This window comes from Marmota monax, unplaced genomic scaffold (genome assembly GCF_021218885.2).
Source record: "Marmota monax isolate L192 unplaced genomic scaffold, Marmota_monax_Labrador192_F-V1.1 WCK01_AAM20220418_F8-fsc00001, whole genome shotgun sequence".
In the NCBI taxonomy this organism is placed as follows: domain Eukaryota; kingdom Metazoa; phylum Chordata; class Mammalia; order Rodentia; family Sciuridae; genus Marmota; species Marmota monax.
The window spans coordinates 37,978,672-38,002,889 of NW_026693777.1; the positions used below are offsets into that span (position 1 = coordinate 37,978,672).

Below are 24,218 nucleotides of genomic sequence, written 5' to 3' on the forward strand. Positions count from 1 at the left end.
AGAAAATACATGCTAATAATAAAATTTTCAATAAAAAAATTATGGAAAGCAGATGTGTCTTGTGATTCGGAAAGGAGGGTAGAAGAAAGAGAGCTTGTTTTCTTTTCTATGGTGTTCAACAAAGACATGATCTCTCAATGTCAATTCTTCTGTCCAGAACATTAATTCCCTGTTTAGGTGTCATTCATTTTATTTTTTCCTTTTATTTTCGTACCAGGGATTGAACCCAGGGCACTTAACCACTGAGCCATATTCCTAGACATTTTTACTTTTTCTTTTAAGATAGAGTCTCACTAAGTTGCTTAGGACCTTGCTAAGCTGCTGAGGCTGGCTTTGAACTTGTGATCCTCCTGCTTGAGCCCTGAGTCACTTGGATTATAAGTGTTCACCATCACACCTGGTGTGTCATCCATTTTAGAAGGGAATCCCTGAATGTTAAGGCTGGGTAGGAAAAGGACTCATTCATTCCGACATTCATTCACCCTAAAAGTTATGACTGTAATGTGGGAGTCAGGCAATGAATTTCCTAGAGTCAAACATTCTATCCCAGAGAAGATGCTTGAAGAGACCTTCTAATAGAGACCTCTATTATCAACATCTCAGGTGGCCTGTGTGGGCTTTTCAATGCCTTCTTTTCAAGGTATTCTCACATGCAACAAATCTTTTGTTTGGATTTCTTGTTTTGTTTTGTTATTGTCTTTTCATTTGCTCACTTTCAGTTATACCCATTTCCTTGTACCTCACTAAAATGTTTTATGTGATGTGGACAACATGATGTTCCAGAATACAATATTTAACTTATTAGTCTTATTTCTCTATGACTAAACCCAGTTCTGTTCTCTCCTCCTATAAAACCAACTGTCCAATCCATTATTTGCTCTTATTACTCTTATTGCGTGATTCATTTTCTGCACTGGTTTAAAAGGAAACTGTTATTTTTTACTTTTTTATTGGGTTCCTTCTTTCCTGAACTTGAAAAATACTGTATAAAAACAGGTTTGAGGTTATATGGAGTTGAGATCAATACCCTTACTCCCAATACCCTTACTCCATCAGTTATAGCTGTGTATTTTTAGACAAGTTACACAACCTTGCTGAAGTTAAGTTTCTGAACCTAAAAATGGGCATAGTAATTTTCTCTAAAAATGAGATGACTGCGAGGATGAAATGATAAACTGCATAGCAGAGCATGAGGAATATACTCGATCTCTAGATTTGAAACCTGGTGCCTGATCGGTTTCTTTATTTGTCAGAACAAATTTGCAGTTAAGTATAGTCCCACTATTTAGTGGATTTGGGCTTCTGAACTTTTTTTTCCCCCATTTACATTCTGGGTTTTCTCTGGTAGTAATTATATGGCCTTGGAGGGGAATGCCATCTTTTGTTGGTACTTGACTCTGTCCCATTAGCTCCCTTCCCTGATCAGAAGTGAGCTTTATGTGTTTCCCTGTTACCAGCTTCCCCACTTCTCTTGGTGCTCCTGAGTGACTCATTACACATGTGGATATTCCCTCTCTTCCAAACCAGGGATGTATTCTTTAGAATCCCATAACCAACGCCAAAATATCTTCATCCTAAATAGAAATAACGGCCACCATATATTGCAAGAAAGATGGCTTACTTTTATTCATTCACCAGCTTACACCCCTTCCCCCCCCACCCACAGTTTTGGACAATCTCTGAATGCCCTGGAAAACACTTTTGACACCTATGTATGAGATATATTCCATAATGATATAAATTGACAGTGGGAAAGTAATGGATGTCTAGGATTTTACATAGTGATTCTTCCGGCTCTATTTATCTTGCTTTTATTCTTTCATTAAGCATAAATTTTAGAATACATTATTTTTAATCCAGTTCTGGGAAGGGCTACAGGACATGGGAACACTATTTCTTTTCTGGGTACAGTCCTGGCAACAGGGAAGCTTTCCATTTCAATGTGATCTCTTCATCTCCCATCATCCAGCTAAAGACTTTTTCCTTTTGTTGTCTATTCTCACTAATCAGCTGCCATGCAATTTCAGAAACTTGGAGAGCTTGATGGTGTGAATGGTATGATCTTATCACATATTTACAAATAGCACCCTTCCCATAAAATTTATATGAAAAGAAATACCTCTGAATCACCCATGAGGAATAAAACTGACATATATAAAGGAAACAAAATGCTATCTTTTTCTTTTCTAAGGTAAAATATCTGTCATTTGTTTAAATACTTATCCTGAAGTAATCTAAGGACCCTTGTCTATATAATGGAATAACAAAACAAAAAAAAATTCTGGGCTACACAAATGGTGGTTTAAAAATTAATGAATAGGGAAAAAGTGAAAGAACTTATTGATTGATTTATTTGCTTGATAATTTCGGAAATATTTTCCTATGTAAATGATAAACATAACAAATTATTTTGAACAGCCAATTGGCTCCTAGAGGGGGAAAGTAAGAATGTAGAGGGAAGATATACCTTCTTTTTCCCTAGCCCTTGGCCTGCATCCTAAGTCTGAAACAGAAACAAGTACAATGGATACTAAAAGAAGTAAGCCTGCGACAGATAAAAAAGGAAAATTCATGGATGAATTTTCCCCCAATTTATGTACACTCAGGTGTATTAAAGACATCAATCCTGATGGGGAGAAAAAAAACTGCACCTAAAATACATATATTCAATTTCTAGCCTTGATTTCTTCTTACTTGCTAGTGCCAATGACTTTTCAAAGAGTTTATAGTAGTCAGTTTTCTTTAAAATAAATTTTTTTAAATTAAAAATTTCAATAAAATTAAGTAAATATTTAATTTCCTTTAGAATTAGAAATAAACACTTATCATTTCAATTCAGTGGATATTTGTTAAGAATTTCTGTTTACTCAAGAAAGTTTCCTGTCTGTCCTAAAATATCTACAATAGATGTCACTATGATACATTTTTCCTTATGAGATCCTTGACTGACTCAATTATCATTTTATTTTTGATTTTTGTTTCTTGAGATTCCTTGTCCACCCTACATAATCCTAAAAAACAACTTTGAAATGTAGGTGAAAGCACATAGAGTCAGATATTGGAGCTGTGGCAAAGTGGAAAAACATCCAAACACTATTAATCATCTTTGAAGTGTTAATTTTATTAAAGACAAGTTAGTGAAAGCAGAAGGGAAAAATAAGTCTAGAATACTTCCTCAAGTATCTTGTCCTGGGCAAAAGATACTACTTTATTCTCAAAGAACTTAGTGATTTATATTGCATCATAGACACGTAATAAAGACCACAAAGTAGATACTTTTCTGTTAACATAAGAATGACCAGCTACTTTGATAATGCAGCAGCAACGGATTTTCCAGGCAGGCACCAAGAACTGGATCCAGTCCAGATGTGACGATAGCACGTTAATAAGCTAATTCCTTTAGCTAACTCTTCATTTTCTGAGACTCATTCGTGGAGTGGCAATGCCATTAACTCTGGATGAGGTGCTTTGCCCAATAAATACCTCTTGATTAAATTCGTTGATTGGGCCTTCTCTGCTCACTTCACTCTGTTCCTCTGGGAAATAAACTCTCGCATGACATCTTTCAAGGACACAGAAGAAATACCACAAACAGTGGGAGCATAAGCTGACTGAGTGAACAAGAGACTGAATGAACAGCTCATAAGACAATGAGAGGTAAACTAGAATTGCTAGGTCAGGAATCCCAAGCTGGAGTCACAGACTGTAAGGCTTAAAGACATGGCAAAAATTGATCTACTACATTGCCTTGTTTATTCAACTTAAAACTTCATATGAAAAATAAAATTTAAACCCTTAAAGTACTAAAAATGTTGGGAGGAGGGTGATGAAAAACTTATTTTTAATTAAAAAAAACCATTTAACATAATAATTTTCTGTCAAGAAAGATAACAGGCATTTTTTTTTGTCTCCCCTGAAGATTATCTAAGACTACAATGGCTTTGCCAGTTAGGGGAAAATGCCACAAATATTCTAGGCAAGGCAAATTATCTGGCACTGCCTGTGGGCAAAGAAATTTCACAAAAGCAACAGGTGCCTCTTTTTATTTGCATAGTAGTATCCAGCAAAAAGAAGACAAGCAAAGAAATAGTTAAAATGGGGCATAAGACAATGAAAATGGAGTCTGCAATGCTAATTCTCAATGAAACAAATATTATACCAGATATACATCTATTGCCACAACATTGAAATTGGGCTGAAATGTTACAACCCAGCAATCAGGACCATTAGAAAAAAAATCTTTTCATGAGTCAAGATATGATATATTAAGGAACTAATGTTCATAAAAGCCTAGTTTTGGGCAATTGGTACCATAAAGCAGTTATTATCTCTGATTAGTAAAATAGTTTGTTAGAAAACAATCAGTTTTGAAGAATATAGACAGCAGGGCAAGTTTAAAAACATATGAGGTTTACATAGAGGGCTATTATTTTACAAACAACAAATGATTTAAAATGGTCTGAACTAACATTATGCAGAGTCACTTTCATGTTATAGAACTCAATAAATAACGCTTTTTAAAAACTTCACACAGTTCTTCTTGATTTACTCATAATTATAGGGCATTATTAGTTTCATGTGTATCGTGTTTCCAGATACTGAGTGTTGAAAGATTTATTCATGTTGAGCTGTGCCCTAGGGTAGTTTTAGTTTTCATAAAACCTAATTCTACAATTATACCATCAGAAAAAAATGAGTATTCCTCTTATCTAACACTGTAGTAAGAAGAAACATTTTCATTATAAGTCTGATCCTCACAAGTGCTTATTTTTTTTCATTTTCCTTAAACTCCTTACTTAAATGTTTTTTCTTATTAGACCCTCAACCCACAAATGTTCAACTGTCACAAAAGATCAGTGTTACTGAACTGCCAGCATTAATCTTTTGTTTGAAATGTATAAAGACAAATAAAAGAGACATTGCAAAATATCTCTCTGCAGTAGAAGCAAGATACCAAAATGATAAATAACATAACTTGCAAACACTAGTTATAATGTTCTTGGGTAGATGATATTTCTAAATATCAAAGACAGTGGCATCACTGTCAGGTATTCCGTGAATAAGCCCTGGACAATACCTGACATTGGACCTTTCATTCTTGTAATGCTATGCTAAATAAGCATGCTCTCTGTGCCTGTCTGAATTTTACATGCCCATTTCCAGAAATGCTGCTGCAGATAAGGAACACTGTCATGTTCGTTTTGTCAACTATACACCAGTTACCCTTTCCTATCTGCAGTTTGGGAACATTAGCAAGGTCAGAAACAATTCCTCAGAAAACCTTTCCTAATGTGGCTATATTTGATAATTTTCTAGAAAAGCTGCCATAAATAATCTTTGCAGAAATATGTATTTTCCAAGATTTTGCTCTTTCAACCATAGAAAAGGGAAAGATTTACCAAAGGCTTTGGGAATTTAAAACCATGAAAAGAATGAACTCATTCATTATATGCATTTTTATTTAATACTGAGAAGTGATATGAGAAGATGGCATACCAAATTCTTTGAGGTACTTTTGCAATGATGCTACTTTCTCTATCTTCTTAACATCTTCCTACTTATTTTATTTTGACAAATTGTTTATGAAGCATTTGCAACTGATGCACATATCACAAAATTATTTCTGCCAAGCTTCCTCTGTGACCTGCCCGTGGGACATGACATGCTCCAAGATGCATCGATCTATCAACCCGCATTTTTCCAGGACAATGCAAATTATGACAAATTCCATCATCCTGCATTATGTGCTTCATGCTAATCTCACTAATTCTAAAGAATCAGGAGGGCTTGCTGTTCTGCTGAAGGGCATACTGTCTGATTGAATGATAGGAAAATATTTGCCTTCCCCTTCTTACAATCCCAGCTGTGGCCACCACTGCCCCACTTCTGCCAGACAAGTATTCTTGCTGTGTAACTTCCATACAAAAATTAACTTTACAGAAATTGAGCTTTTTGATAGGAAACTCCACATCACTGTAAAGATAGTTCTAATAATAAAATAAAAAAGTGCTTGGGAGATGACTTTCACTGACTATTGGATACCTGCAATTTATTTATAACTATTTCAAATTAAGAGTTAAAATTAAAAAATCAACTTAGAATTTAAATGATAAAACAAGACCATTTCTAGGCTTAGATACTTTTTTTTTTTTTTTTAATTGGGAGTTTGCTGCTGGGTCACCGCAGGTAGTCACCTGAGGAAGTCTCTTAAGAGGAAGACAGCTCACCTTGCAGACAATTCCTCCAGGCTTCAGAAGGTGGCAGTATTACTACACGAAAGAGGACTAAAGTCTACGAACTATTCCAGGGCCTCAGTGCTGAAATAAACATGTTTAATTCCCAAAGAAACATATATTTTATCTGGTGGCATAATTTACTTATAACATTAAAACTCAAACATGGAGCAATTTGTAGCAATAACCATGATTATGCTGTTAGTGGCCCAAATGTCACTGTCTAGATTAGGCTAAATGATACCTAGCACCAAAGAGCTTCTATGATTTATTTTTTATGATCATGGGTAGAACTTGCATGCTTAAAAGGCTCACCAGAAAACTGCCTTCAATAAATAAAAAAGGATGAAAAGATTGAAAGAATCTCATATTATTGTTCAGAGATAGGATTGTAAAAAAGAATTGTCATAGCAATGAGGTAAATTTCATGTCTTAGAGATACTGCCGAAAAAGGAGGTAAATATCTTGAACATTTATAATGCTTTGTATTTAAAAATATTTTCTGTAAGCAAATAACTCACCATATAAATTAAAATATATTTAAACTGTTTTGTCCTTCATTAGTGTTTTCTGAAATGTTAGAATGAAATAAATGCTTTATAATACATGCAATACACTAAAATTGATTATTTTAGCTATTTCTCAAAAATGTAGTGAATATGAATATGTTGGTAAGTGAAAGGACAAAAATATCCTATTTGAACTTTGAATAATTTACTTTTGTAGAGTTCTTGTCTAATGTATACTTCTACCTGGAAACCACATAATATTATAGACTTTTTTTAGCCATTATCATACATCAAATTGAAATTGTTATGCATAATAAAAAAAGAGGAATGTAAACTGCACTAACTAAAGTGGAAAGGAATGTAAACTGTACTGACTAAAGTTGAAAAGGATATTACAATGAGCACACATTTTACTACTTACTACAATAAGGGCAAATTGAAGTCAGCATTTGCATCTATGCCTTAATGGAATGTTGCATAATTGGTTTAATGTTTAGTGAGTGGTTAGATAAACCTAATACATACACAGCACAAATCAACATTAAGGTACTACTAAGAAGAGACAGGGAGATCTCCAGCTTCCTATTTTACTTCCCAGCGAGCCTGAAAACCCTCAGAGGAATATGACGAGGAGAACATCGTTTCCGCAAAGGCACTGGGCACACCCTGTGCATGCTGTGGCTTGTTGACATGAAGCAGGGCAGGCAGACACCAATAATACATGAAGTGCGGTTCAGAGGCAATTAGGATCAGTTGTCAAGGCCAGGCCATTAATGAAAGAACATGTCAGAGAAGCTGGAGACTTCAATGGTTGAGGGCAAGAAGGCGATTTAGTGTGACAGATCGAGTCCTTCCAATGTCCTCAGTGGTACATGCTAATACCAGCCTTAACAACCTTTTGTGGCAGTGTATAATGCGACTAACATGGACTTTGATTCAGCAAAATGACTGCTGCCACTGTTAGTCTGTCTCATTTTGAACAACAGTAAAAGCATTGCTACAAATAATTACTTACTTCCGTCCCTCCCTCTGCCATTTAAAACACGTGCCCTTTGTGTATGCTGTAGTTGTGTTACTAGAGGTTAGGGTGTTTTCACTTTTGGTTCATGTGATTCTTTTTTTTTTTTTTTTGGTCAGTACATATAAACCTAACTAATTAAATACAATAGATTTTAGAAGGTAAAATAAATAATTAAACCCATCCCATTTTAATTTCTTTATTCTCAACACAAGTTAAATTTGTCTAAAAGAAACAATGCCTACTATATAAGTTACTAACAGGCTAAAAGGAAAGTTGTTTTAAGATACAAAACCATTATGAGTAAATTAACCTAATCCTCAAAGTGAAGCAGAATATTACAGATCACCCATTGCTATTTTTAAAAAAGTGTTTGTAATTTGATAGGAATTTGAAATTAAAACTTAAGCAACTATAACTTGATAATCAGCAATAAGTAGGAAGAACATAGTAAGCACTAACTACCCCTAAGTTGTCTTTATGTACTGAGGTCTGCTAGTTATTGCTCTTTGGTTCTTCCACATTTTATTTTCTGCTTATTTGAATAAGATTTTTTTTATAAAAGGGGAAACAATTTAAAGGAAAATTTAAAATCAATAAGAAAATTAATGATCTCTTAATTATGATCTCTTAATGTTCCCATCCCTCCTGATTTTCCAGAATTTACTTCTAGCATGTCAGCTACAAAAGATGATATTGTGATATTTTAGAGCTTAAGGGAGATAGCTCAGCCTTATCTACTTATTAATGACTATGCAGACATGAAGAATGGTATTTGGGTAGAGATTAATGGGAATTATGTTGTCAGGGTGGGACCTTTTTATGATATACATCCCCTGCCAGGTCTTATTTTCCTTTTCTTTTGAGAATCTTCATGTCTTTCTTTCCTATCCCATATACCTCTGTTCTTTGTTATTTTGTTCAATTCTCTTAATTCATTTTTTTTTTCTGACCTTGACCACTGTCATTCCTTCTCCCTAACATGTGATTCATTACCAGCTTTCTTGATTCTTCATGTAAGAACTTCTCTCCTTTTTAGGAGAGCTTTCCAAACCTATCCTTAAAAGAAGTATTAGTGAAAAAATATATCTAACTATTCACATATTTACCTATATATTTATATCTATATATTGGAACAAATATCTCAATGTTCATGCAATCCCAAACTACATTTTCATAATTTTGTAATAAAAATATTTAGGAAAAAAGTTACCAGGTTAAAAATATATTCTTTACAGCTGCTTTCAAAGAACCACATTCCAGACACCTAGTATTGCCCACATGCTATTATTACAGTAGAAAATATACTACAAATATAAATATTATAAATGTCTACCTGGTCTTAGGTAATAATGACTACATCTCCTTCTAGAGAGAAGCTCAACAGACCAATGATCTACTTTTGCTCAGTCTTCAGATCATCTAGCTTAAGATCAGCCCTCCATATCTGGGTCTAGGTTGGCAGACATGATTATTTCTGTACATTAATATAAGAAAGTTTGATACCTGTTCTCCCTGCTCAATGTTTGGGACTAATATGATAATAGAAATGATTCAATTGGTGACAGGTATGGTCTTCCATTAGTGGGATCAGGACTTTAGAGCTCACCAAAATAAAAATCATTTTGTATTTATTCATTTGGATAATACAAAAATCAAGTCTATTAAAAGGAAATCCTAGAGATTTTCTATTGTTGTTTTTCAAAAAAGCACATTTTTTTTTGAAATGAGCAACTTTTTTGAGATGGCATTTGATATTGTGTTCAGTCTCTTCTACTCTTTGTCTGAAAATCTGGCATTTCTCATCTGTCATAATGTGTTTACTTTGAGTATATCATTTTAAAGGTATTATTTTGCCCTCTAAAAACTTACTCCTAGAAGGTTTGTTTTACTTTACAAGCATAATTATATCCAGTTTCTTCAATCATTACCTCATATTTTAATAATATGCTGCCATTTGGGTACAGCTATAACCATAATAATGAACACAGAGTTCAAAGATCAGTAGATATATAGATGGCATGAACCATTAGCAAGAAATATTCTACACCCTAGCAATCACACATTAAAAAACTCTGAAATGCACCATAGAATTTGCTATTCTGACTAAGGCATCTTCCTGTGTAATTAACATAAATCTCTTTATAAAACATGCTAGTTTTAATAACAAATAGGGACATTTTACTGGAAAAAATAAGGAATAGAACACAAATAAAATTATAATATGAATAATTTAGTTATCTCCTCATATCTCATAATGACATTGTGCGGTTATAATAGACCTAAACCGGAACTATTCACTTAAAAAAATAGGCTTATCTCCTTTTTCTATATGTCATTGATATTCATATCATCACTTCCATACAAAAACACATAATTAATCCTAATTGTTTCCAACACTCTGCAGAGGAGAAATGGAATCTGTGGTTTCTCTTTTATGTGTGTTAAGCCTTTCTAGCCACAAGGGCACCATTTAGTAAATTACTTCCTCTGAAATGCTGGCCAGTGCCCTCTTGGCCTGAAGGAGTTAATGCAGTTGCAAGAGGTGATTCACTGAATTCCTATGTGACAGAAAGATGAAACTCAGTGATTGCTTAGAGGTGTCCTGCTCTGTTATGAATGATGATCCAGAAAGGGGGAAAGATCACTTCTCACATGCAGGTCTTAACAAGGCAAATGAAGAATACGCACTGTAAATGCACAGGGTCTCTCTCTCTCTCTCTCTCTCTCTGTGTGTGTGTGTGTGTGTGTGTGTGTGTAAGAAATGTAATGGTGTCCTGACTGGTAACAAAATTAAATGGAAACAGAATGAAATCTTCCCTTGTTGTGATTCTTCAATTTTGTTATGATTTTTGTCCACGATGTCCTAGTTGTATTTTAGTGTCTTACAATATTTGTCTTGGGTGACACCTGCTAGTATAAGGGGTGAGCACCATTCGCATAAAACCATTAGCATTCCAACCTCAGTTCTAAGTCCTACCTGGTGTGGGGAGAGCCCCATGTTTTCGTCAGTCCAGTTGTTAGCTCCAGGTCTAACTCTGTCATTCCCTGAATATTAGTCTTTGGGTCTTTGGCACAGCCACATTTCTAGAAGCACCCCAGTTCCTGAGTCTACTCTAAATATACCCAATTATTTCCTTGCAGTAACATTTTGTATTCAGGAATAAATAGTTCCCATCCTCCTGACTACCTCACTTTCCTTACATTTTATCTCCTCCCATTCCATCCCCCATCTTTTCTTTCCTGGATTCACTATGTTCCCTCAGATGCTTCCAGAACTATAACAGTTGTTGTTTCTTAGTCAAGACTAGGTTCTTGAAGAAGTTGACTTAAGTTGCCTCTAGATTTTCATTGTCCACCAAAATTCCCATTTCTCGTTCATTTGGTGATTATTATTACTATTACTATAGTGTTTCTAATAGTTTTTGCTTTCAGACACTATGTTCTTAGTATTGTCCCTTCAAGACCAGCTGGATCACATTGATAAGGAGCTACAGACCTTCAAAAGCAGCCATACTAATTGTGGTAAGAAGCCTCACAACATCAACAGTATTTCCTGTTGGTTCTGTTTAACTTCCTTTGACTTGTTTTCTGTTATCAATTTCTGAAACACTAATTTAATTAATTTTATTAAATTTACCTTTGCTGAGCACCTACTATATGCCATATTTTGTGCTTGAGATACAGTAATGAACAAGAAAGGGTATAGCTCCTTTTGTACAGAACCTAGTCTAGTAATAAAATGAAAACCTTCCCACAGATAGGTGTAAAATTGACCTATGGGGTAAAGGTAAAGTGCAAGGTGCTATGAGTCTCGTCAGGGAGGTCTTCCTAAGGGTATGAGGCTTGTGCAGAGATTGGAGAGAAGTTGAACAACTAGCAGGGTAAGATATGTGCTAAGGTCTTGCTGCTGGATGAATTCAAGGGACTCAGTGACACTGCCTCTGCTCACAGATCCAAACTTCCTGCCTATTGCTACACCAGCTACTTCAGGTTTGAAAGGAAGTCCCCAGAACTGCTTTGCTATTATGAGGCCACTCTTCCTCACCTGAAATGCCTCTATCTCATCTCTATAAACTAGTTAAGAAACCAAGCCTGAAAAGAAGGATAATATGGAGTGACTAACAACTTTTCCCTAAATTCCCAACAAGACCAAATGGAGTCATCTTTACTCTCAGTTCAAGTCTCCTAAGTCATTTTCATTTGACCTCATCTCCCACTCATCTCTAATCTCCTAAGGCCTTCCCTGGATCCTAAGGAATCTCTCAGCAACAAGACCCCTCAGATATCCACAATTCATTCCCTTAACTTTTCTAGACCAAGCTGCATTTTAAGTTTACACCTTTCCTCAAGTCCTTTGAAATGGAAATTGTTTCTTTTCTTTTCTTCCTCCCATTTTAAGACCTGGGGCTATAGAGTTTTCCCTAGCGCCTTAAGGACTCCAACCTCATAGATTCACAAACCACCACCAGCCTGTTACCACTTCTCCTCCTTAATATCGTCAAGGACTTATCACTTTGGTACCATACTTTTTAGTGGACTAATTTAGCACCTATTTCACTGTCTACCTCCATGCAATTACCCTGTCATCATCCTTGGCCTCCACACTTAGGTAGATAATTCATATTCCGTGGTTTGAATGTGTTCTCCCCACAGTTCATGTGTGCTTGCAAATTTAATCCCCAGATTTGTATGTCAATAGGATTTAAGAGGTAATTAGTATTAGATGAAAGTGGGCCCCTGTGATGACATTGGTGGTTTTATAAGAAGAGGAAGAGATCAACTGTCTTATATGCATGTACAGATATGCTAAGATTAACTGCATTATCCTACATAATTAATATATGCTAATAAAAAAGATCATATCATATGCAAAAAAGAGGGGGAGAGACTTGAGCTAGTATGCCTGCTTTGTCTCACATAAGGAGATTACTATATCCTACTGGAAGTACCACAGACTTTGATACCTTTCTCTTGACTTCTCTTTTTCTTTAGAGGAAACTTTAATTCCCAATTTTTAATTGCCATCTACATGCTGTGACTTTATATTTTATATCTACTGCCTCTCCCTTTAGTTCCATAGTCATCTAATTATCTACATGTTAGAATTGGCCACTTAGCTGTCATGTACAGAAAATATAACCTACCAAACCAATCCCTGCTCCCCAAGAAAATTTGATTTGTTCCACTCCTACCAAACTGCTCCTTCTCCAATCTTTTCCATTTCATTTTATAAGACTACCATTCACTTGATGGCCAAGGCAAAAATCTAGCTATCATCCTTGGTATCTACCTTCCCTTTAGTACCCATAAGCAAACTCTGTTAGATCTACCTCCAGAGTACGTGCCTAATTCATATGCTTTTCTTTATCTCTTATGTTCAGCTCTTAGAAAGCACTTGAATGGAATGGGATGCAAACAGGAAAAAGAGGTCCACACAATCAAATATACACTTAAAATAATATCACTCTGGCTAGAGAGCCAGAGTTGATACCAGGAGACTAGTAAGGAAGCTGCTAGAACAGACTGGGTGGGTGATGATGAAAGCCTGTGCTAGCACTCTGCGGGCAGAGATGATAAGAAGTGAATGGTTTTCATAGATATTTAGGAAAAAAAATCACTTGTATCACAATTGGATAAGAAAGATGAGGATAAGGGAAAGGTATATTTAAAGGGTGTGGTCAAGATTTTGTGTTATGTCTCACTGACTTAGGGACATTGGTAGAGGCCAAGGTATAAGGGACAAATAATGAATTGTTTTGGGGTATGCTGTATAAAAATTTTTGTCCTTGAGTGCCAACCTATTTCATCTTTTTTGTAGTGGTATTGACTTTCAAATCCCCCAAAGATTCTCCCGACTATATAGCATGGTTCATTTTACTACAATGTGAAGTAGCATAGTATAGTGGGGTAATGAGCAAGAACATCTAGGTTCAAATTTTGGTTCTGTTACTTTCTAGTGAGCTACTTATTCTTTCTGTGCTCTGGTTTTCTCATTTGTAAAGAGAATAACAGGAGCATCCATCTCATAGGACTGTTGTGAGAAATAGAGTTTATTTAAAACACTTAGCATAGTCCAGGTACATACATAATAAGTGGTCAATAAATGTTAGCTATTGATATGCCAAAGTCACTGACAAATCTGGCTTCAAATCATCATTGCTGGTCTAGAACTAGAGGTAGTAGGAGAGGAGTGAGTGTGAAGGGTGAGTAGAAATTATACTTATTAGAATAGACGGGCAGGACTCTGAAACGATAATCTGATTTGCAAAGAGAAAGCAGCCATGCAGAGGCAAGAGCAAATGAGAAAAAGCTCTGAATGCTGAATGAACCTAAATAAAATATGGTGTGGCTGGAGTAGAGTGAAAAAGAAGATGAAGTAGACAGGGATTCACTCATGTACTGCTTCTAGGCCACAATGAGGAACTTAGATTTTATTTTAAATGTAATGGAAGCTACTGAATTATGTGATCAGACTTATAATGTTGAAAGTTCATTTTGAGTTCTATATGGAGAATAAATTGTGGGAGAGGAGAAAAGAGAAGTGGGGCAGCTTGACCTCTGATTGTACAGTGGAGATGAAAAGGAGCAGGTAGATTATGAATGGGTTTTGTGAACAGAAGTGGCCCAATTGGTTGATGGATATAGTGGACAAAAGAGAGAATGTGAAAAATCTAAATTTGGGGTCTGAGAAAATGAGTGAATATTTACACTGTTTTTTGATATGGGGAAGGAAAAATAGACGGATCTAGGAGATGGGTGGGAATTGTCATAATAAAGAACTATCGTATTGTAAATTATCTTTCACCATAAGTAGTAAATCTGGATATTTCCTATGTGTCTCTGGGACTGTTTCCTTCAGTTAGTACCAAGGACCGGGCTCTCAAATATTCTCTGTAACACTGAGAAGTAAAGAATCCCTTTGAACTTGATTTTCTGGACCCTTTGTAGGTCTCAGACACCTATGGTATCATCATTATGCTGGGTCCTGGACTTTACTTCATTCCACTTCACTGAATACTAATAGGAGGATTCAATTATATATTTCATCTTTCTCTGTAAGAGTATGAGAAAAAAAAACATCTACTTTCCAAGTGTTAGAATTGAATAATCACGTTGGAATTATGTGAGATTATTACTTGACCTGAGCAATAACAAAATGGTTTCATTTCCAAGTGAAAAAAACAAAGAATCATATGAATCAAGAACTAAGGATTTTCAACTTAACACTAAACTACACCAATTATTTTAGATAGCACTATGCGTGTTTAAAGAAATTTTAAAATACATATATTACTAAAACATTCCACCCCTATTCTTTGACCATATACTTCAATGGAGGACCATGCATTTTTGTTATCCAAGGACAGAACATTTGTAAGAGTAAAAGAAGGTGTTATAGATAATTATAAATTATAAATGTTAGGACTCTCTGGGCATACTGAGATCTAAGGTCATTCCATTTATAAAGCATGAGGACCTAAGAATGAAATCTCAAATTACATCTGACTTCAGTTAGCTAAATTAGGTGGCAACATATAAAGAATAAAATGAAGTTAAAGGCAAGGATTCTGCATCTTGCTTAATTTTATTTCTCATTCAGTTGATTTAAATACTAATTACTGACCAAGTTCGTTAATTTAAATTTGTAGTAACAAATTCAGGTAAAATTATCATTTTATTATGTCAACTAAGGTCTTATATTAGGGCTTTAAAAATATAAATAGGATGCTAAAAAACCATCTATCTTAAAAAGAAAATTAAACTAATTTCAAGGGCCAAAACAATAAAATGATAAAGATTAAAAGAAAAGACTAATTCCAAACTTTATTGTAAAGAATTTTATTGTAGTCAATTCATAAAATATTTTTTCATTAAAATATAAACATATAAAGGCAATGTTTCTGTATAGTACAAAGTGAGCATATCTCGAACTAAGCTAGATCAAGCTGAATGCCACATGTTTAGTAACCAAAGGGAAAAGGTTCCCTCCTAATGTAAATAGATACTTCGGATGTTTATTTTCTCATTTTCAGTTATCATTTTCAAAATATGCTGTATTTTCTGTGTAACCCATTTTTCATCTGCCCAATTACTAGCAATCTTTTTTCTACTATCAAAAATGATCATTTGTTTCTTTATTGTAGTAGATAAAACATCCTTTCATTGTTTCAGCTCACAAGCTGTGCAGATCCTACCCACTGTTCTTGCCTCCAGCACTTCACATTATTGGTGTATTATTTCATGCATGCCCTACTCTTTTATCAATTGCTTTTGAAGTAATGTTAATAGACTAGAAAATTGAGACATTTATGAAGTATAGGCAGTGTTTATGAAAAAATCCATAAAATATGACACAGGCAAGACAAGATAAAAGCAGCATTTTAATAGATTATGGCAAAGAGATCCTGTCAGAGTTGACAACTGACTCCTTCGAGATCACTAATTTTTATGGGATTAATTCTGTGGTATAAAAAATGAAGTTAAATGTCCTAATTAATCTGTAAATAGCACACCCACAATTAAACCTTGTGGCCCTTTCTTGGATTGGGACTGCAATGATTTTTGAAAAGTAATTATCCCATATTCATAATGAAGTAGGTTTTTCTTTTTTCATTTCATTTTTTTCCTTGTGACATTACAGCTAAATATGTACCTGGATTCCAACTAGAATAGCAGTTTTCTGATATTCAAATCAGTTCACAGCTTAGTGTAGAGCCACATCAATAATTATAAGCTGTATATTTATTAATAGTTTATATATTAAAAACAAAATTTTGGGAAATAGTGTAGGTATGAAGTAGTAGAGGAAAATTAGGATTTCTCTATTTGGGGGCAACTATTCTTTGCTCTATAATTTATAGCACTCAGAAAGCGTGAGTTTCTTTCTCTAATAGAGAAGGAATGGGTTTCCTTCTCTTATGGAAGTGATAATGTGGCATGACCTTGTCTCTGATAAAGGAGTTAGAAAGTCCATTATGTAGTAGTTAAAAAATAAAGTACTGTCTGGCTTTTCTATCATGCTGTGGCAGAGTCCTCAAGAAATGCTGGTTCCATCACTCTTTCTTCCTTTCACCTTTAATATTTGAATTTAATAACACTTTCTGTAAATGTATGATGTTATCTGTTTGTAATTAGATGGAAATAATGCAATTTGTTAAACATAAATATTTTAGAAATTTTAAAGATTTTTAGTAACCATGCATACCAGGCTTTAGGATTTACATTCATTATTTCATTTGATCCTGACAGAAGACCCAAAGACAATATTACTGCTATTCCCTTATTAAAAATAAATAAATTGAGGCTCATAGATGTTAAAAGAATTACCCAAATCTTATTTCTGCTCCTTGATTTAAGATGAAGTTATATCCTAATAAACCCACAGTAAAGTGAAAATATCATAGATTTAAGATACATTTACTGTACCTACTCTGCTGAACATCTTAGCTTAGCAACATGGTTATCTTGTAGAGGATTGGTTGTTCCCCTCATGATCCCATGACTGACTGGGAGCTGTGGCTTGTTGATGTTTTCCAGCATCACAAAAGAGTATTATTGTACTTCATATCCTTAACCTGAGAAAGACCAACATTAAAGTTTGAAGTACAGATTCTACTGAATACATATATTTTTGTACCATCATAAAATCAAAACATTATCTGTAGAACCATTATGAATTTGAGAGTGTCTGTATATAGTAGGTGATAGAACAGATTCTGGAAGGTAGATCTCTTGACTTTAAATCCTATGTGTTTTTAATTATGAGCATACCTTGAGTTTATGTTTTTGGAATTATAAAAAACTTGTTGAAAAAGTAAAATATTCTGTTAGATTTCATGAGAAGTAAGTTATTAAAGTCAATAACTCTTAAATTTCAAAAGAGGGGTTAGTTGTGCATTAAACTGTATTTCATTACTATATGAAATGCCTGATACTAAATAATTTTACAAAGGAAAGAGTGTCAAGGATGAGGGTTCAAGATTGCCACACTGAGGGTCAGTCTTCCAAAGCATGAACCCTTGAGAGGTAAACCACATTCAAACTGCAACAAGTGACAATTTTCTTTTTATTTAAATATTCTGCTTTTTTAATGAATAGAAATATAGTCATCTTTTTAAAAAGAAGGACAGTTATTTTCTTCATGAGTCCCAAAGAAAGTAAGATTGTAAAAGTTAATCATTTTTCCCATTTATACTCTATGGTCCTTGTAAGCTGTGGTATATTTTTGAAGATAATACTGCAACAAAATGGTATAATATTATGATATTTGAAAGATCTTTTATGTTTCCATTATTGGCAAGATAGTGCAAATATTAAGAGTGCAAATATTGAGGATCCTAGGTATAACAACATAGTTTTCTAATACTTACAGTCTCATGTAGACAGCTTAAAAATTTAAGCTGTCTATATAATCACCATATAAACTAATCAGTTGATATGGTTAATTTGATTAAATGACATATTTATATGATTATTTAACTGAATGAGTTGTATAAAACCTCTCACATTTCACATGAAAAGCAGAGAATTGAGAGACAGTATGATTTTCTTGAGAGCACGTACAAATTATGTTGCAAAATTTTTACTGGAATTCACTACTTCTAATTCTAAATCCAAGTTCCTCTTCCAATAAATTACCTTACTTAATTTTTATTAGACTATTATTCAGTCAGATCTTCAGGAATACACATTCTAAGATTTTAGAACATCCTCTGCTGGAACATCTTTCAAGAGGTGAAATATTAAGAAAAGATAGGCCCAGTATTACAAACAGGATTGCAAAAAGAAGTCCTAACCTGACAGAAAGAGAAAATAATAAATGGCATCTTTTCATCTCTAAACTCTTTAATTCCAAGAAAACACCCTAAAGCCTTTGCCATGGGTAAAAAATATTTGAAATGCCAAATCTGGTTATAAATTCACCTTCATGTATGTTGGGAAGGATTACTTTAGTTAAGCATATTCTAAACCTATTTATACCCAGCATTACTCCTGATGTTCCGATAAGAGTGCCTGTTTTTATTTTTGAAGTGACACTAACCTGAGAAGAAAGGAAAAAAGGGGTATGTTTAAGCCATTATTTAAAGCTCATCTCTATGAAGCTATTTTGATAGTTAAAAAAAGCAAGCTGCTGCTAAATTAAGATAGTCTAACTCTTACATTCTCTGAAAACGAATAAAAAATGAATGTGAAGCACAAAGATTGATTATCAAATTTGTAATTCTGTTTATTTCAGATGGCATCTATGCCCTAGAATTAAAAACAGAGACAACTAGTCACAGAGGGACACTTTTAATGTTGTTGTTTTCACATCTTCAAATGGGAGATCTTCTTATGTAGTATGGTGCATACAGCATGGAATTTTCACATGATGAAACCATGAACTCAAAAAATGCTACAGAGATATTAATAACATTTTAAGTGATTAATCATATCATCTTTGTTCAACTAACAAACTTACATACCTTGAATAACATAATATGCTATTGATTCTATGATATGTGATGCTTCATTTTAAACATCTTTACTGGTTCTACAGTAATTATTTTCTAGGATGTATAATGTTTCAAAATACTTATTAATAATATTTCTTACACTCACAAAGTGTTCAATATTATTAAATAGGAAACTGTGACTACAGTCTTAAAGAACAGAGAACTATTTTTCATGATCATGACTTCAATCACATATCCACAGATATTCTGCAACTACAACATTAACATTTTCTAAACCACTTAAGTTTTTCGTTTCTGATTACTGCCATGGACTTACACTTTCTGTCTTAGATTATTCCCTTTTACATTCAATTACCTTTAGAAAGTTCATAATTGATTTGAGATCTATTTGCCAGTGTCACCTGTGTTAGGGTTTGAGGAAATTTGAGGCAAATACAGAGGAAATTACAGATTCTTGGTATATATTAAAAATCTATAAAAGGTCTCATACCAACAGAACCCTATGCATATTCCTAACAAAGATTAGTTAGAATTTAATTTTCAACTTTTATAGGAAATTCTGTTCTTTTAAAAATAGCTATCATCCAGGAGACATAAACTAAAATTATATTAAGATAAAAATAGAAATTTAAAAATTAGCATGAAGGAAAAGAAGAATACAAACAGTCAGACCTCAAGGGTCAATGTGGTAAATCAAGTTCTACACATTTTTTAAATAATTATTCTGTTATTCTTGTTTCGGGTAATAGTTTTATTGGAGCAGTAAGCCTTTAACATCTGTGCACTTTAGATCACCTTAAGCCAGCTGGTTCCCCTCAAAACTGCTCATCTTTTGTTCTGTGTTCTGACTTGGGCCTCTAGCCATAAGACAGCAATGTGCTTTCTGAAGCCAGGATATCCTCTTCAAGAGAGTCAGACAACTTCAAATGATTGATGTACTAGTCTGGTGCTCTGGTATTTTTCTCTTTAGTATCCAGTAAATCTACCGCTTATTCTGTAAGAAATGCTAATTAGACCCACTCTTACTATCTTCATGCACATTTTTCGTCTTTTTCTGTTTCTTGAAGGTGAATTTGAAGTTTATAATATACAGTGTGTTGCTAAAATAGTTTTTACAATATTACATATAAATAAAACATATTTACCACCATGGGAACCAATTCAAGCAGTGAATTTAATTGGCTCTCTTCTTTCCAGGACTGTGCTATGCATCCATACAGCAAGCCTGAAGCATGATGCCGAGGCCTTCTCTGAAAATAAGAAATCATTTCACTACTTGCTTCTTACTCCTTTTTCTCCTACAAATGCTTACTGTGTATGTTAATTATTTTCCTTCACTATAACAAATACTGGGAATAATCAACGTATAAAGAGACAGATTTATATTTTTTTGCTCATATATTCTAGTCTATAAACCTCTGGTGGAGTTGCAAGAAAAAAAATAACCATTTGGTAGAAAAATTAGGAAATATCCAGATGAGTTATGAAAACATAATTTCACTTGCTTCGTTATGATACAGGACACAAAACTTCAATGTGCCCATTATGAAACATCACACACAAGCAAAGCAAATATTTTTCATTATTAAAAGTAGAATTCGGGCTTGGGTTGTAGTTCAGTGGTGGAGTGCTTGCCTAGCATGTGTAAGGCACTGAGTATGATCCTTAGCATCACATAAAAATAAATAAATAAAATAAAGATATTGTGTACATCTAAAACTTTTAAAAATATTTTAAAAAGTAGAATTATTATTTTCAAAACTGTCAATGCTATAAGTACAAAGAAAAGCTTCATAGAAATGTTCCACAGTAGAGAGTAAATGTAGTGATCCTAGGTTAAGTCCTGTACTATAGGCAAAATAATACTGTGAAGAGTATCATTAGGTCAATTCATAAAATTACAATACAGATGAAAGATTAGAATGTATCAGTTTTAAATTTACTTATATGTAAGATAATATTTATATTTTTAGGAAATAGACACTGAAGTATGGGGGAGTAAAGAGTTGTGACACTAACTTTCAAAAGGTTCAGAAAATGTACTTATGTATACATGTTTGCATTACTATATACATACATGTTTTATATATCTATATACTGTTAAGTAACACATATACTTATGCAGAAGGAAAAAGTGAGAGTTATTAGTGTATTCATTTATAAAGCAAATGGGGCAAATATAAAAAAAAGGTGAATGTGGCAGAATGTAAATATATGAGCATTCTATGTACTATTCTTATTTTTGCTATTTTTCTTACAATTTGAAATCACTTCAAATAAAACTCTGAAGATATGAAAACTTCTCTAGAATGTCAAAAATTTCTACAATATACCATACAAGAAACCATGTGATGTAATGTATATGTTGACCCGCTTGATTTAATCATTCTAAATATAAACATATATCTTCCGTGTGTGTGTGTATATATATATATATATATATATATATATATATATATATATATTTCTAAAACAGAAAGATATAGTCAGCTATGGTAAGAGGTAGGGAAGACCTGAAGAAGGGATGAGATTTGTGAAGTAGACAGAAACCTCTTAAGTGGCTAATAGTCCAAAAGAGCAAAAACTATTTGGATAAGCTGCAATTGGAACAGCAATTCCTATTGAGATTAGAGTATACACTTATGCCCAGGGAAGATTCTTTCTTTTTCACATGCCATAAACACTTAGGAGTTGAAATATCTTGTATTTTAAGGAGACATATTTAAAAACTGATCTAACCTACTAGACACTAAATATAATAAGTGTAACTGGAATGTAACAATAAGATGATCACTGTGTATAGAGTTAATATGTGCTTATCTGAAAATTAGCAGATAAAGAGACACTGCCATAATAAACAAGCCAGAAAGAGAGAAAGGACATTCAAAGTACATTATTGTGTTACCAGAACATCTGGTACTAACACTGTCAAGTTTACATATGTTCTCAAATACTTATTTATGTAACAATCAAATGCTAAGCATTCCAGCTGCACTTGTAAACTTTTTATGAACTGAAGTCATATGCACAAGCTCAGCTAAATACACTTCACAGAGGGAGGAGCGAGCGTGAGGAAACTATTAACTTTCAGAACTGAAGTTTGATTGCAGTCAGGCCTTCTGGAAGTGTTATGGACCTGGGACTGGTATGAGAGTTGAGCTGCTGGCTCATGTGAAATTCATTTCATTTTAGCAGACAGAATCATAAATACCTAACCAATGGGTCGTTATTATGATTTGGCAGTTACCTTTTTTGACATTATTTACTCAGGAAAGAAAATGGTATAAGGGGAAAAATTAGAGCAAATGACACAATAAACTCATTAAGAGAAAGAGCATTTGATAGTAAAGTGAAAAAATAGAGTTATCAATTCTTCCCAGAGCTAGTGCAGGTAGATTGGCTGTGGCAATGCAGAAAGTAGAAAAGATAGCACAAAAGAGAAGGCATTTTGGTACCATAATTATCTAATATTACTCCTAACTAAAATTTGTTGTGTGAAATTCCCTCCTTCAATACAAAATGAGTAGAAATACCCTTAAAGCCATTTTTTAAAAATAAAATGGCAGAAACAAGGGAAACAAGTATTTCTATGCTCCATTTTTCTCTTTTACTAACAATGAAGCAGATACATATATTTTCCCCAAAGTTTACCTAATCATTGCTTTAATGCAATTTCTAAAGTATGAAATATTGCAAAATAGAACTAACTTACCATAGTCTTTGTTTCATGAACAAAAGATCTTATAGTGATTTCTGACAAGTTATGGTTAAAAGATCATATCACTCTTGATATGACTGGCAGAATTCTGAAAGTTTACTTTAGAATTAACCAGATGTTTCAGAGATATGTTGATCTTGAGGTGTATTGTAATCTGTGAGATTCTTCTGCTTGTACTTTTAAACTCTCAGTAGCAGTTTACTTGTTCCAGCATAGTAATCACAAACCTTGGGCCTAGAAAAGACAAACAACTTTTTTTGTTTATTCTTTGGTTTTGTTCTGTTTTAGTAATTTTAGCACAGCAGCTCTCAACCTACGATGCACATTGAATCATTTGGGGATTTGGGGAACTTTTATAAATTGCAAACCCAGGTCCTATCCCAGACCAATTAAACTGGAATGAAACTCAGGCATCAATACTACTAGATTGTGCTGCCACGGGTGAAAATATTGGTGAGAATGAGGGTGGGAATTGTTTATGGACTGTGGCATTAGTTTCACAAAAATGGTATTTTTTGCAAAATAATTGAAGCACCAGGCACTTCCCATTGTGCTTTTTCATTGGGCTCTGGAAATTTGAGAGTTACAATTACAACAATTCTGACTCTTCAAACTCCACCTCTTCTCAGATCTTGGAAGCAGCTTCAGCGCTCATAAGTGAATGTCTATGACCAGTCCTTCTTCTATCCTTCTATCCTATGTTTTCCCCCATTTTCACAGAGGAAAGGTGGAACAAAACAAATTGACCCTCCCCCATTTTTGACATATTATGAAAAATGTCAATTTCTACATTCAAAAATACATTGTACAATTGTGAATGTGAAGAGGGTAGGATATAGGTGGGAGCTTAAATCACAGGTAGAATAGGACATAATTAATAACTTTTAGGAATGCCTGTAAGAGCTGTTTGAAATAATGTGACACATATATGCAAATTTTAGTATAACCGTATTAACTAGTAGAATTCTGTTCAACTTTAAAAAAGACTGTAAGACCTGGTCTTCCTGGGTCATTCCCATTAATTATCTACTGTCTCAGTATAATTACTCATAGTACCTTCTTTGACTCTTAATGTTTAGATAAAAAATTATACTAAAAGAGTTGGAGAGTTCTTGTTGAGCCAAAAATTTGTCCAAAAGTAAAGACAAGGTACATGAATTGCACATGGTATGTACTCAATAAATATTAACTGCTATATGGTTATTGTCATTATTATTAATTCAGAACAGTTTCTAAAGACAATCTACAAGTATAAATATAAAACAGAAATGCATGCCCTTT

The 24,218-nt window shown here is 33.8% G+C and overlaps 1 long non-coding RNA gene across 1 annotated transcript in view; it reads left to right on the forward strand.

Moving 5' to 3' along the window:
- LOC131424845 (uncharacterized) overlaps window positions 1-24,218 on the forward strand; it is a 40,216-nt gene that overhangs the window by 7,547 nt on the left and 8,451 nt on the right. The gene's annotated exons all lie outside the window — the stretch shown is intronic.